Source organism: Equus asinus, chromosome 1 (genome assembly GCF_041296235.1).
Source record: "Equus asinus isolate D_3611 breed Donkey chromosome 1, EquAss-T2T_v2, whole genome shotgun sequence".
Taxonomy (NCBI): domain Eukaryota; kingdom Metazoa; phylum Chordata; class Mammalia; order Perissodactyla; family Equidae; genus Equus; species Equus asinus.
Window position 1 is genome coordinate 134,758,329 of NC_091790.1, and position 15,901 is coordinate 134,774,229.

At 39.7% G+C, this 15,901-nt stretch overlaps 1 protein-coding gene across 7 annotated transcripts in view; it reads left to right on the forward strand.

Moving 5' to 3' along the window:
- Nucleotides 1–14,381, forward strand: part of CDK14 (cyclin dependent kinase 14) — a 550,632-nt gene extending 536,251 nt beyond the window's left edge. For 6 of the 7 annotated variants that reach the window (XM_014842923.3, XM_070508157.1, XM_070508181.1 and 3 more), the window contains one exon: nucleotides 11,004–14,381. The gene's annotated coding sequence lies outside the window, so the exon portion shown is untranslated. Of the gene's footprint in view, nucleotides 10,971–11,003 lie in introns of those variants that run through there. The other variant, XM_070508163.1, reaches the window with a different exon arrangement.
- Nucleotides 14,382–15,901: the final 1,520 nt, after the last annotated feature.

Sequence of the window (15,901 nt, forward strand, 5' to 3'; positions counted from 1 at the left end):
GCTAGGAGTTACTGGGTATTTTTTGTTGTTGTTTTCCTTTTAAATATGTAGACATATATAAAGACGCAAGTAAATAAACTATGTATTGAATACCTAAGGCATCTTTCTGGTGCATGAAAATGTCCAAATTATCCCTGTGGGCTCTGTTTTGAAAAGTGTAGCCCTTGGTGTGAAGCTTAGTTTCATCGTTAGTCCTCGACACCCTGGATATTTCTCATAGGCAGAGTAAGACTTTTCAATAATAAATGTTGCAAAACTTGGCACTTGGTGAGCAGTCACAGTAGTCATTCGAAGAACTGGCTGCATTATCTGATTCAGTGGGATCCTGAAGAAGACAACTATTTACCCACAGACTTCACAGAAGCAGCTGAGCCTTCATCCATGTGAAAAGTACGTGACTGCCTTTGGGTTGGAACCTGAGGACTCTCTACTCAAAAGCCTCTAAGAAACCTCCTCACTACGTGCAGAATAAAACCCAAACTCCTGAGCAGGGCACGTAAGGCCCTCCACTCCAGCACCCTCACCAAGCCTGTCAGCTTCCCTTGCATTTGTTTCCTGACATCCGAATATGTGCTGCCCCATGGGCCATTCGCTGCCTCCCAAAGCCCTTGGCTATGCGAGAATGCCCTCCTTCTTCCCTTCCGACACGTCACATTTTTATTTCTCTTTCAAAGCCCAGTTCTTCCTCACTGCGTTGGTACCTTTAGGATAGCACTTGCATTTTCCATTTTGACTTAGAGTTTGTTGTTTTTCTAGCCACCATCCCCTCCCAAATTATTGAGGCTTCTGAGGATAGTAGTGACATGCTGGTAAATGTTTAACAGCCGACTCTCCAGAAAGAAAGCAGGAAAGCCTTGATTGATCATGTTTGTCTGTATCCTATGGTATAATCCCTCCTTCCATTGCCAATTTCAAGGGTAGCTGTGTTTAACAAACAGCTTGCAAAATTTCTGAGAATTTTAACACTCGCTTGCAAAATTCCTGATAATTTTAACATTCAGCTCTTGTGAGCCAGTTCAAGCCAGCTCTAGACCACCACTGGGACCTTGCTTTAATAGCGTTATTGACCTCTTCACCCTAAACTCTGCACTTTGCTTAAAAATAGAACATCTATTGAGTTAGAATTTGAAATAGGCAGGCCAATTGATGGTTTGGCTCTGCCACTGCTCATTGAGCAGGGGTCATTTGCCATAGAGATTCAGGCAATATTTGCACTTCTTCTCATTTGAGAGTGGTGGCCTTAGCCATCTCCTCCATGCCACAGTGCACGGGCATGTGTGAATTTAAATAGATGGATTTACTGAAAGTGCAACTGAGAATTGTGGTGAAGAACAAGTTGATGTTTTTTTTTTCTTCTTCTCCCCAAAGCTCCCCAGTACATAGTTGTATATTCCAGTTGTGAGTGCCTCTGCTTGTTTTTTTGTTTTTTCTTGATGGTTTTGAATTCAACAACCTTGTTAGAGCAGAGTGTGATTCACTATGGCTTCAATAAAAACTTAGAGAGGAAAGCCTAAAACACAGAATCAAGGAGATAAGTGACAAATCCCCGGGAGGGTGGAGAGGAGAGAAGGCTGCGGGCTCAGTTTCCACTTTCTTTTCAACAAATCTTTTGCCATTCTCAGTGTTTAGCATTTGTAATACTTTCATGATGCACATTTTGAGGTTGGAATATCAGCAAGTTTTAGTTTGTGTAGTAAAGCTCCAAGCTTGCTGGCTTTGTTTTTATAATAAACTTGGAAATAGCAACATATCAATCCAGTTGTTTCTGTTAGGGTGACCAACTCATTCTAGTTTACCTCAGTTTTAAAACTGAAAGTCCTGCATCCTGGAAACTCCGTTAGTTCTGGCAAACCGGGACAGTTGGTCACCCTTGCTCCCGTAAAGGTTGGTTCCTGTAGTGAATGCCGTGAGTCGTTAAACCTGGAACATACCTCCTGCTGCTGATATGCCAGAAGACATTGAACCAGTGACTAAAAGGATTGCGACTTTTTAAAAAGTCCAGTTTATAAAATCTGTTCTCTTCTTATGGTCGTAGTCCTATTTTTCAGGCACTTTTATTAAATGAGAGAATAAATGGAAATGTATTTTGGATAGAAGAAAATATTATATGAGCACAAAATGCTGGCATTTATTTCTCATAATGATACACATCTTCTGTAATATCTATCAGAACTCATCTTGGGTATTGTAGAAATATAGCAACTTATGGTGGGATAACCAGTAACAAAATGCTTTAAAATAACCAATTATAACTTTGTGGAGAGTGCATAGCAGATGACTTTACATGTAGACAAAGTCTTGGCTTCCACGAGTCAACGCTCAGTGATGTGTCCTTTGTCGAGAAGTTACTCATTGGCGCTCTTCATATTGTGAAGCGGCTGCGTGGGAAGGAGCTGGGGGGAGCTTGGCTGGTTGTCCGGCATCGGCATCCCTCCTCATGACCTTGTTGGACTTTGCTCACTGTCGGCAGACATTTCCTGGTGCAAATAATGGCTATGGCAGTGTCCCTGGTGTGTCACCTTGTGGCAGTATCAGAATGTGCCCCACAAGAATAGATGTTTCTGCTATTATATGATATCCGTGTTCCTACCTGTGTTCAGCCAAATACTGCAGTAAAAATTGTGCAGCTTATGGGAAAAAATAGACTCAGGGGCAGACCACTCAAAATATATTCAACTTGATAACCATGGCATCTTAGTCTGTTCAGGCTGCTATAACAGAAAGACTGGGTGGCTTATAAAAAACAGAAATTTATTTCTCACTGTTCTGGAGGCTGCCAAGTCCAGGATCAGGGCACTGGCAGATTCAGTATCTGGTGAGAATCCTCTTCCTCTCTTTGCTGTGTCCTCACACGATGGAAGGGGCAAGAGAGCTCTCTGGGGTCTCTTTTATAAGGGCACTTATCCCATTCATGTGATCCCCGCTCTCCTGACATAAGCTCCTCCCAAAGGCTCTACCTCGAAATGCCATCACACTGAGGATTGGGTTTCAACCTATGAATTTAGCAGGGACACAAACACAAGTACACAGCAGTGGTACAAAAGTACACAAGTACAAAAGCAGTGAAAACATTAATAAAAATACTAGCACAGTTTACAGGTGAAAGAAGCTTGTTGGAAACGTTGGAGATTCTGAACTTTGAATGATAGGGCAAAATGTGCAAAGATCGAGAGCTGTACAATAAACAATTCCAAGACAGAGCGGGTGGCCAAACCCAACCGAGAGGAAGCCTGTGGGATAAACGGACAGCAGGTATAGTCCTGTACGCTTCTTCAGCTGGCACAGAACTGTGTTTATGTCTCCAGCACTTGGCTGCTGTGACTTGGTGGCTCAAAACTTCAACACTGGAAAGAAATTTCTCATGTGAAACAACGTGACTTCTACCTTATGCTGACAACATTCTCCATCTGCCAGTCATAGGTGATCTAACTTGTGCTACAAAAATGCATGTTTTAGTTTGCTGAATAAGATGGTTCATGAGACAGATTCAAACTGTAGGTCATCACATAGAATTCAAAACCCTTAGCAGGAAAGCTTCCTGTGCTTCAACACTTTGGACAATAATACTAGACAAGTTTTAATTTGAAAGAAAAAATCCACCCAAAATGAAGTCATATCTCCTCTCAGATCTTTTAATTAAAGTCAAACATGAACCCTTGTGTTTCTCTGACTGCTGAATACTTGGAAGTGGTTTTATGAGATTTGTGTGTGTGTTTTAAGTTGTAAAAAATGCACAGACTGCTGGATTACATGACTTTGTATTTGGTTTATTTAAATATAATTTAGTAGGACTGCAATATATAAGGAAGGTTAAAGGGTTGGAATCCTACTTAATTAACTTACACCCACTTGGGAGCCAGTCAGTTGTAAAGGTATGCTGAGCAAATAAAGCTTCAAAAATGAAATCCCTGAGAAAATAAGCCACATTTGGTGAGGACTGGCCTATTCTTAACTTTGTCATTAAAATTCTTTCAATGAGCTATTTCATACCTTACGGTATATGGATGTATGTATGTGTGTTATTTTATGAATACATATGATTGTGTATATATATATATATATTTACATATGTGATTTTAGAGAAAGATTTGTCTTGGTCGTTCTTAGAAGACCTAGATCAGCACTTTCCTGTACTCCTTGTGGTCTTCCCTGAGACAGGACGCACTCCCAGAGTTGCCAGCCTTTAGTCCACGTGTCTCGAAAATATTACCAGTGATTTACATTTACATAAATCTGATTTAATAAACAGTTATACCATTAAAATAGAGCTTTCTTTTCTATCACGGCTAATTACACATCATATAATGCTTAGTCTTTAATGAGGATTTCAATAAATATTCGTTGATAATGATGATTATTGTAGTCTCCTTGTGTGAAAAATGCTTTGTTTTGAAATGTTAGACTTATAGCTTTGCCTAAAAAATTTTAATTAAAATCACCACTTTGGCATGGAGCTTAAAATGTGCACAGTTGCTGCAATTAGTGCATTGTGCATCCATATGTATGTTACCAAACAGCTTTCAACTTAAAGGATTTGGGCTGTTTTGAATGATGGACCTTCTGTTAAGCTTAAAACAAAGCCCGTCTATCTCTGCATTCATTTTAATTAGTATTCTCTTGCTGGTCTCAAAGATGTGTTCTCTTCTGGGGTGAAGAAGCATGATTACCATAAATCAGAAATAAGTTACAGAAGTAGGTTTGACTAATTTTCTACTTCTTTCTTTTCATCCCATTTCCCCCCCTCCCTCAAGGAGCTTCAATGCAATGTCAGAGTAACTGGAAAACACTGATTTCGGATGTTCTGAAAGAAAACCTATATTTCTAGCCAAATCATAACATAATTAAACTCACTCAAAAAGTGAAGAAATTAAGCTCTCCTCAGGTTTTTTGAAATCAGTACAAAGTTTGAAACTTACCATTTTGAGTCCAACAGTCACATAAAATCTACAGTATAAAATTTGAGTATATGTTGTGTATATACAAATGAGTATGTGTGTCATATATGTATATATTTCTGTGTATACACATATTTTTACTTCAGAGGCATTTATACTGGCCTAGGTGCTTAAGGTTTAGCAACCTTATTTGTGAACTTAATTTTCGACATTAGCAAACTCTGCTCGAAGATGAATTAGCTACAAAAGATCAGTTTGGTTGTTTTTCTTAGTAGTTTAAGCAAAATCAAACTCAAAGTGGCACAGCTTATATGATCCAAAAAAATCTTCATTGAAATCTTGAGAATAAGATAAATGTGAAAATTACAAAGCAGAATTGAAACTTACAGAACATGTGGGTAAAAGAATTCATCCACCATGTGAGTGGAAAGGCATCAATCAGTAAGTCCGCCCTAGAACACCACTACAGCAGGTCCTGTTGGGTCTTTTTTTCTTTTATTCCACTATTATGGAAATTCATTCCCCATAGCCACTAGATTTGGCACAAAGATACCCTAATTTTCCATATAGTCTGGATTTTTAACTTTTATTTTCTTTTTTTAAAGCATGTAATTAATTACATACCTATCTTTAAATGCCTCCTTATATACCAGTATTTTAGATTCTTCATTTAAATAGAAGGTTGGAATTAGTCTTATTCTAGGTTGGAAACAGATAAAAGCTAGACTCCATCAAATGATATACATTGTTTTTTCCTGAAGATAAGTTCATTATTTTATAATTCTATACAGTCTTTGCTATTGTGAAGTAGCTTTCTTTCTGTCAAATTGTAATAATTCTTTCCTCTCTGTCAGGCATCTTTATAAAGGAGTCTCTCAAACAGAAATGAGTGGATTACCCTACAGCTTCACATGCATCCTGGTGAACATCCTGTTCACAATTTAGGCGATGGAAGGGAAACCTACAATTGTTTTAATTTGGAACCAAAATAATCACTTCTCTACAGTGAGGTTTAGAGGGGAAAAAAAAAAATGGGCCAGAGTCTTCCTGTGGAAAAAAGAATACCTCGTGGAGAGGCAATACGGCAGGAGAAAACAATAAAACAAACATAAAACCTTAGAGTGGGTAAACAGGCTAGTGAAAGAGAGACCATCTGATCCCATGCAAGCACCCTGAGCTGGCGTCCTCTGCTGTGTCATCCCGCTGCCGTGTAAACTGCATGTGTGTGCGTAGGGGTGCGTGTGTATGTACACACAGAGATTTAACAGGGAGCACAGAGGGAATTAGAAAGAGCCTGGCCCATTTTTAATTTGGGTCTGTTTGCTTGCATTTAGCACTTAAGGGCTTCTACATTCAGTTTGCTCAAAAGAGTGATGAAGCACTCCTTGCTTATGCCTCAAATCAGAAATGCATGAAGTGCAGCTGCAGAGATAATACATTTTCCCCAAAGGCTTTGGCTGAGCAAATTAGGTGTCAATGGGGTGCCTGCGCAGGCAGTACTCTCTCTAATTAGTCTCTTGAGCCTAGTTGGTGGCGGGTATGAGATGATCTAATCAATTGGTCTGTGTCTGATGGTTCGTGTAAAAATCCTACCAGGCAGACTCTCTCCCACAGGTCACCCACCTGCACAGCGGGACTGCTCATTTTCATTTTTCATCTCCTCCATCACATGATGCTGACAGTTGGTTTTAAGAAAATTGAATCCAAAAAATATCTAGTTCATAGGGCACATGGGTCAGAACAAAGTTGCATTATGGGTACCAGCAATCCAATTAATTAATATTTATAGCTAAGAAGCCCTATGTAGATATTTCTGAATAAGGATTTTATCAATAAAATCCAATTTCTTGTTTAAAACATTCATTTCCAGAGAAAGAACATTGTAAAAGCAGAAAGCAAGATAAAAATGGCATCCATTAATCTTATGATTCATATACCTAGGAGTTAATGTGCACATGGTTGAGCTTAGAATCCATATTCACTGTGTGTGCAGTCTATTTTAATAATCAATTAAGTGGAAGGGAAGGATTTACTATTGCTATTATATTTTGCTTCCCTATGAATGTCTTATACTCTCTCCTACCACCTACGTCCCCACCCATCAAATATATAATTATATTTAGATTTTAAGGAATTTTTCTAGCAGTAAACTGACCTACCTTATACGTAGTTCTTGAAGCCTGATACGGATGCTGATGCTGCCAAAGGAGGAAGAAGGGACATCCCACGCAGCTGGTGAACAATATCAGGCAGAGTGGTTGGCACAGTTTGGGCTTTAGAGTGATCTCACAGAGATGGGAAAGAGTCTAGCTCTTGTTGGGACCTCCCTTCTTTTTTTATTATTAGTTCCTTCCATTAAATATCTGAGCCCAAACCTAAGTAATGGACTTATCTGTAATCACTGTGTTCACCATTTATTATCCATTTACTATTACTATGTATTATCCGTTGTTATCCAATTCTGCTTATGCCTTGGGTTAGGTACATGCGATTCTCCTAGAAAACAAGGACAAACACCATCAATGGCTTAAAAACAAACTTAAATCAACCCAACAGGATAGTAACATGCCATGGACTATGGTAACAACATAGTTTGTTGTTCCATGAAATCAGATATACTGAAAATCAAATCATTCCTTTCACATAGAATGTCATGGAATTAAAAAAAAAAAAACTTTGGCCTATAGGAAGGTGTTGATCCTACTCACCTTTCTCAGCCTGTGGGTATCTGTGGCTGGCCTGCTCTGTAAATGGCACTGTGCTCCTTCAGCAAGAGCACAGGCACAGCATTTGCCCTCCGTCAGTGCGCACTAGGGGAGCGCTACCTCTGAGAACACACTCGACTCTCAAGTTTTCAGATTCTACCTTTCCCCTCCTGTTCATTTAACAACTGTTTACTGAGTACCTGAGCCAGGTCTGAGCTATGCTCTTGGGGACACAATGGCCAAGAAAACCAAGCTTAATCAAGAACATAATGATGCCCCCTTACTTGCTCCCTCACAGGAAATGTACCCACACCTCAGGAGTGACCAAATGAGGTCACCAAGACTCCATTCTCTTGATTAAAGTAGTGGAGTAGAGGAGAGCCAGGCAATGACTGCATCATTTGGGTGTGGTTGTGGGAACTCCACGCCTAGGCAAACAGACATGAGGACAAACCCACAACTCCCATTGGCCTTGGTGAGCAGGCTTTCTGGAGAAGCTAGAATCTCAGCTGCTGTTTAAGCTACATGAAACAGAGAGGGCATTTTTGTCATCTGCTTAATAAAATGTCACAGTTGCTAGTGGGATTGGGGACTGGATGAAGACGCCTGTGGACAGGTGTGCTTGAAATATTTCAGAGACAAGTGCTGTCTCTCCTTGATGTTGTGGGCCTCAGAAAAGATGTCAGTGCCTAAATCAGAATGCATGATTACATGCAAACAACAGATAGACCTAAAGGTGAATTTTCTTCATTTCCCTGGAAGAACATGGCATGGAAGAAGGGTGGCATGGGGGCTAAGATGGTTGTTCCCATGTAAGCATTTTTGCTAGGGTAGTGACTTCTTTAAGAAGAGGTTTGATAAAGGCATATCTGGAGAACATGACAGGGGTGAGGGGTGGCCATGTGAGCTGCATAGAGAACTATCCTACAGGCAGCAACTATTTGCAGTAACAACTGAGGATTTAGACTTAGTGGTGGCAAAGGACCTATGTGTGCTATCCATCCACCCCCAGGCCTCTCCCTCTACCTCCAAGCTTCTCCCAGAAACTTAAGGTAAAGGCTATTATTTACATTTGGCTCAGTCACTGATGACAGAGAACTCTCAATAGTGGAAGTTTACCTCTACGTCACATCATCAACAAAAATTAACTCAAAATGGACTGAAGATCTAAAACTATAAAACTCTTAGAAGAAAACATAAGGCTAAATCCTCACACCCTTAGATTTGGCAATGGATTTTTAGATATGACACCAAAACCACAAGCAACAGAAGAAAAAATTGGAAAACAAGGGTAAATTGGACTTCATCAAAAGACACTACCAGCAGAGTGAAAAGGCAACCCATGGAATGAGAGTAAATACTTGCAAATCAAGGGATTAATACACAAAATATATAAAGAACTCCTACAAATCAACAACAAAAAGACAAACTACCCAATTTAAAAATGGACAAAGGACTTGAATAGATATTTCTCCAAAGAGGAATACAGATGGCTAACAAGCACATGAAAAGATGCTCAACATCACTAATCATTAGGGAAACAAATCAAAATCACAATGAGATACCAGTTCGCACCCATTAGGATGTCTGTAATCAAGAAAAAACAAAAACAAAAAACAGGAAGTAACAAATGTTGGCAAGAGTGTGATGACATTAGAACCTTTGTAAATTGCTGGTAGGAATATAAAATGGTGCGGCCACTGTGGAAAATAGTTTTCCAGTTCCTCAGAAAGGTAAACATAGAGTTGCCAGATGACCAAGAAATATAACTCCTAAGTATTTACCCAAAAGAACTGAAAACATCTATTCAAACAAATACTTGTACACAGATGTTCATAGCACACTATTCACAATAGTCACGAGAGGAAAACAACCCAAATGTACATCAACTGATGAATGGATAAACAAAATGTGGTATATCCATACAATGGAATATTATTCAGTCATTAAAAAGAATGAAGCACTGATACATGCTACAACATGGATGAACTTTAAAGATATTATGTTAAGTGAAAGAAACCAGACACAACAGTTCACATGTTGTATCATTCCATTTGTATGAAATATCCAGAATAGGTAAATACGTAGAGACAAAAAGTAGGTTGTTGGTTGTCAGGGGCTGGGACAAGAGGACAATGGAAGTGGCTGCTTAAATAATATAGGATCTCCTTCATGTGTGACAAAAATGTTTTGAAACTCGATACACCTGATGATTACACAACATTGTGAATGTACTAAATGCCACTAAATTGTATGCTTTAAAATGGTTAATTTTATGATATATGAATTTCACCTCAATTTAAAAAAAAGACGGAAGGTTAACCTTCCAAAAAATCATCATAGTAAATTGGAAAAATGAGCCACAGATGGAGAGGATGCATTTTAGTGGTTCTTAATTGTAAGACTGGAACTTCTCCTCTCTTGGTCAAGGTAGTGCCATGCAGGGGTGAAGTCCTGATCCTGCAGCCTGCATGGGCAGCAGTAGGGCGATTGCACTGTGAGGTCTTAACAAAAGGCCAAAGTTCCTTGGGAAGATGACAGTGTGGCACTGTAGAAGGGGACAAGCAGGCCTGATCAGGCCTCGTGACCTCGAGCTTAAACTAAAATGTCTTGGTTCTGGGGCTTCCTGGAGCTGATGCGTCGAACCTCTGGGCTGTGTGACTGACCCTCTGAGTGTTTCTTTTCACCCTTCCTGGCAAGACATTCTTTTCCCACCCTAGAGACTCAATGAAAATGCTGAAAGACCAAAAAGAAATGTGGACAGGAGCAGAGTGAACATTCCTTCTTTCTTCTTGAACTGCTCACATGGAAGTGGTTACCGAGTTTAAAACAGGCATCATTGGAAACGCACAGTCGTATGCAGGATGTTGGGAAGAGGCTGGCGATTCAGGTCATGCTGGCCAATTTTCATTCTGCTGAAACTAGGTCTGATAGTAGGCAACCGAGGAATTACATGCAGCTGGGTTTTTTTTAAAAGCATATATGTGATCCATTTTTCTATTTCATGTTCATAAAAATGAACACGATGATATGTCCTTTTAATGGTCTGTATAATGCTACAGGCACTTAATTAAGACCAGTATTACTACTAATGATTTGGGGAAGGAAATTTGCTGAATTTCTTTTTCTCTAAATAATCCAAGAGGAGGTTAGACCATTTTAATTCATGGAGTTAAATTATTTTGGGGGAAGAAAATGCAGTCAGAAGATTTGTTTATCATGGTATAAGGACTGTTGGTTAAGGAGACTACTCTGCCTCAGATATCTGTGCCTGGGGTGGCTGTGCAGAAAATGGATAGGCTCACTTTTGCTTGACCAATTTTGATGTCTCATGTAATTTAGGAAAAATGAATGATGTGAGGTTTTTTTTACATATAACAATTTCCTCTTTTCCTTTTTCCAGGCTTAAGTTGTCATCATTCTGGGAAGAAAAAAAAACATTAACGAAGTGGCCGATAATACGAAGGGAATCATGGATCAGTTTCCTTTCACTCCTGGTGGTGGATTTCACTTACAAGAAAATTGAAGCTGGCAAGACCCTGTTTTCTCTGCAATTTATTTAAAACCTTGCACGCATTTGGATACCTTGTGATTTCCGAGAACTATGTGAAGATTAAGCTTTGCTTACTGATACATGGCATGTATTCTTTTCAGTCTTTTGTGTTTGATTTTGTTTGATTTCCCTCTGCAGCACAGCGTCTCTGGAAAGGTTTTTATGCTTTCACCAGCCATGTCTTAAATACGTTAAGACAACACATTTGGTGTTCGCACTTCTTCAGTAATGTCTGTACTTGAAAGCCACATAGTGGCATAAAACAATGCGTGTTTTCTTTGAGAGTGGTGCACATTTTGCAACCACTAGGAAGGAAATTTTTAGCTACAGCAAACCCATGTTCTCTGACTGACTTGACAACTTGGTCCCTGGCTGTGGGGCTCCACTTGTCGCTTACCTTTTGAGGACATTTGCAAATATGGTTTTTCTTGGAAATAACTATACATTTACACAGGATGTCGGAATCTGCTTAGCATTCTCAAGCCACATAACACGACTGTTTTTTGAGTAGGTTGGAAGTGAAGAAACAAATACCAAGCATTAAGAACAAAGGCAGGGATAAATTGCTTACTTTTCAACCTCTGGAAATTGAGGTAACTTTTACGTGTTTTCTGAGTCTTGTCAACATCTTATTTTTCCCATCCACTCTGTTACACTTTGTATTTTTCTAAATGGGGAAAAGAGGAGGAACAGAATGTTTAAAACTTGGATGCAAAAAAATTGTATCCGCTGGATGAGCTCTGAAAGCCCTCTTTGCTAGTTAACGTTTAAAAAGCAAATTACAAAGGTATCCAGAGCTAAAAATTTACATCAAAGCACCTTCAAATTACATTTTTAAGAAACATTCTAAGCTGATTGGAAGACATCATTGTGTACCTTAACTTTAAACCGTCTGTGAGAAAAACTGTTCGAATGCAGGTTTCAGAAATAATGCAGGAGTCTTGCTTTAAAGACTGAAAAGGGAAAAAGAAAGGCGCAGCTTCCCTTGTTTAAGGAGTTGCGGGGCCTTGGAGGATGAAGGTGAGTATGTGACACGGAGGACGGAGTGGATTAGGCATGCGTTGTGCTTTGATCCAGAGGGAGCGCTGCCTGGTGTAGGCCGTCTCCCAGTGGGGCAGGACTCGCTGCAGAATCCCAAATAATACTGAGGCCAAGGTTAGGAAATTCCTCTAAAGCATGAAACCTGGCTCCTCAGGATACAAGTTCCTATGGAAATACCTTTGTGTACATTGTTTTACATTTTCCTATTAGTCAGAAAGGAGAGACTAAGAGCTTGAAATGTGTCACACTTTTTATGATGAAGACTAGGAATTATGAGCCAGTTTGACAAAGACTTTCTCTGAGAATCAAGTGAGGGAAAAGCTTTTCTACAGTCAAACCCAGTATACTTAGGAAATTGGACCCAGAATTCCTAAACATTAAAATGGTACCTTCCCCCGAGTGAGGGGTGAGTATGTACGTCAAGGTCACAATCCGTCCTATCCAGAAGTAGCATTCTTTGTAAGCTTCGAAGTGCTAAGCAAAGAATTATTTACTGATTGATTTTAAAGAGAACCAAAGTCACCCAAGGCTAGAATGTTTGCTATTTGCTACCTAGAAATCCTTTCCATTCTTCTTTCATATATTCCAACCCGTTGGAAGTCTTTGGAGGTATTTTGATTTAACGTGTACTTAAATTAGGATTTCTTGAAGTAAACACAAAGAGAAAACTTTACATGCAATCAAAAACAGCCTTTCCCGTGATTTGTTTTGAATTATTCATTTAAGGGAGAGGCATAACTTTTGTATTTTACAAAGTTTAGAACAACTGATGATGAAATCTTGCTATTTAATAAGCTTTCTAACTTGAAAATTTGAAAATATTTAATGTTAAAAGACTTCAGTTAGGAAGGTTAGAGTCATTCAGCGATATATGCCCTTTCATAGGCAGCTTCTCTTGGGAAATCAAACATGATGCTACTCAGTGGGGGGCGGGGGATGGGAGGGATCTGTTCTTACAGAAACGTACATGTCAGAGGTTTGGGAGGTTTTTAGTTCCCCATCTTTGCCATTGGTACAGGACATCCAAAGTTTGGTTTGTGTCTCTCCTTTCCTCTCCCATTTGTAATCACATTCTCCGTCTCCTTTTCCCACCTTCTCTTGCTGAGGGCAGTCGTAGAAATCATTACAGACTGTGTTCATTAGCAGATTTATTATTCTATTGAGAAAGCACTGGAATGTTTTGTGAGACTATTTTTATATGAAGGAGTAGCTTGATTTCAAACAGCTGGAATAGTTAGAACACATTAGCATGGTGATTATATCAATGTGACATCATGGCACACATAGTATTCTGAAAGGAAATTTGGGACTTAATTTCCATTTTCTTAAAGGAACAGTTTGGTTAACTTAAAAATACAAGATACATAGGACATGAAAGCAATGTTTGCAGTGTTCAGAAAAAACAGAGGGTATAAGGCAGGACTGGCTGTCCATCCACTGATACAAGGTTGAGAAGCTATTTCTACCTCCCAAGAGTGATAAGAAAAGTTTCCAGGGGAGCCTCCAGGCTTGCAGAGAAAGCAAAGCCTCTTGGTATTCTTTCCTCGGTGTGTACCTGACAGCCAGTGTAATCAATATCCTAGGTAATGCGTCTACATAAGATACTTATCTGTGAATATTACTGGTTTTGTAATCTTTGTTATATAAGAGGATGTTTAGGCTGTACATACTGGGGTAGATTATTGCCTGCCCCCTATACATAGGAATATGCTGCATAATTGAGCATAACTTCCATCTCCCTTACTGGCTTGTAGGCAGAGGAAACCGTATATGTTACTGCCTTGCAATTTTCTCATATACCAAAAACAAAAAAACAAACAAAAAAAATCTCAAATAAAATAAGCGGTCTCCTATTCTCCCCTTCCCACAGCAGCATATTTTAGAGGCACATACAAAATCTACATTCTCTAGTTGGGAGTGGATTTTTTTATTTTTCTTTTATCTTTTTTTTGTATGATACACTGAGATGTGTACTTTCTACAGGGGGTCGGTAACTAAGAAATGTGCTAGCATCATTCAAAAAACTATTATACTTCAAAATGACACATAGTAAGGAGGATGGAATAATACATGTTGCATATTTGTTACCAATTGTAATTTGTCTGTATTATGAAAGATGTAATGGTTTGTCAGCTGTCACTGTTGTTTCCTTGTAACATGATATGGAATAAAGTATAGCAGACTCTCTGTATGTTTTCTTGGTACATTTTCTTGGTGGGTGCCAAATAACACCATATACTGTGTCAAAGAAACGTTGTCTTGAAAACTCTTAGTCGCACCGTTCTTAAAGAGTGAAATAAGAGAGCAAATACTCAATGCTCTTGGATGTGGGAAGGAGTGAGTTAGCCGGAATGTTCCAAGAGTCTGTTGAACCCTCCCTTGCCTTGAGTTGCTATGACAAATTTAGGTAAAGGAGTGGAGGCTGTGCAAAACAAATCTTGTGAGCCGCTGGGTCCTCACAATTCCCCCAGCTCCTTACTGACGTTCACCACATGTTCCAGGCATCTGGAGCTGATCTGGTTTTGTTTAATGGCAAACCTATTTATATTTTATTGCCTCTTTCTCAGTTTTTTTGCACACATCCTAAGATGAGGTGGGTAGGTTACCCTCCACTGAATACAAATCAAAGCTTCAGCATGCCTACAGACTGCCAGAAGCGTTACTGTTCTCGAGCTGAGCACACTTCTCTGAACACCACCTAGTGGGTGCCTGCACCTGAATGGGCAGGGCACTGTGGGGAGCCTGTACTTGGATTGACAATGCCGCCTTGGGAGGCCGGTCTCCTTTCTATCATCACCTCCTCCTCCTTGTCAGATCTGTCAGCTTCATAACTCCAAACCAACCCCAATGATTTGATAAATTGCTAATAATATTCATGCCAGATACTGTCATCAATTTATAGATATGATATTTGGTGATTTAAAAATGTTTACCCTTGAAGGTAAAAATCAAAGTTCACGTCTCATGTTTAGAGGACCCAGGACCTCTGGCTTTCCCCTGGGCAGACCCTCACCAACCAGCAGCAGCTACCTCAGGTTTCCTTTCCCTGCTCCCCTCTTAGAACTTCTGTTATTTCACAGTTGGTAAGCCCTTCACAAGCTAATGTTCTCACAAAACCAAATCTAAGTGTTCTCAGCTGATGCATAGTCCATTCCAGAGAAGCTCATGAGAACCACCGCATCTTCATCCCCCCAGCTACCCCTGCTGTTTCCCCTAAAACAGCAAGTCATCTATGCCAAAGGTACACACATTTTCACACAGTCCTGCCACCATCAGTGGATTCTGAGACAGGAGATTGCATAGTGGCAGACTTCATGGTAGAGATAATAGGCAAATTTCTTAGTTAAATGGGAGCTGTATATTACCCTGGAAACTGATTAGAATTATAGAAGTGTCAAAAGAATACCTTGTTCCTCAGAATTGTTTCAAGGGAGCAAAATGTGTGCCATTGCCCCACTTCAAGAGCTGCAGAAGCACCTGTGCCCGTTGCTGAGGTCATTCCCAGCAGCCTCAGTGGTAGGTTCACAAGCACAGAGCTCAACTGTGTGCCTGGGTTGATTTAATCCCAAGAGTTCTTAATAAAAGAAAGACAGAGGTGGAGGGCTGGTATCTACAAAAGACCAAAGAAAAATAGCTTTGCGAAATGTTTTTAACTTTTTAAATGTGGCAGTAGAGATGACAATCATCTCTCGGCTCCATAATTGCCC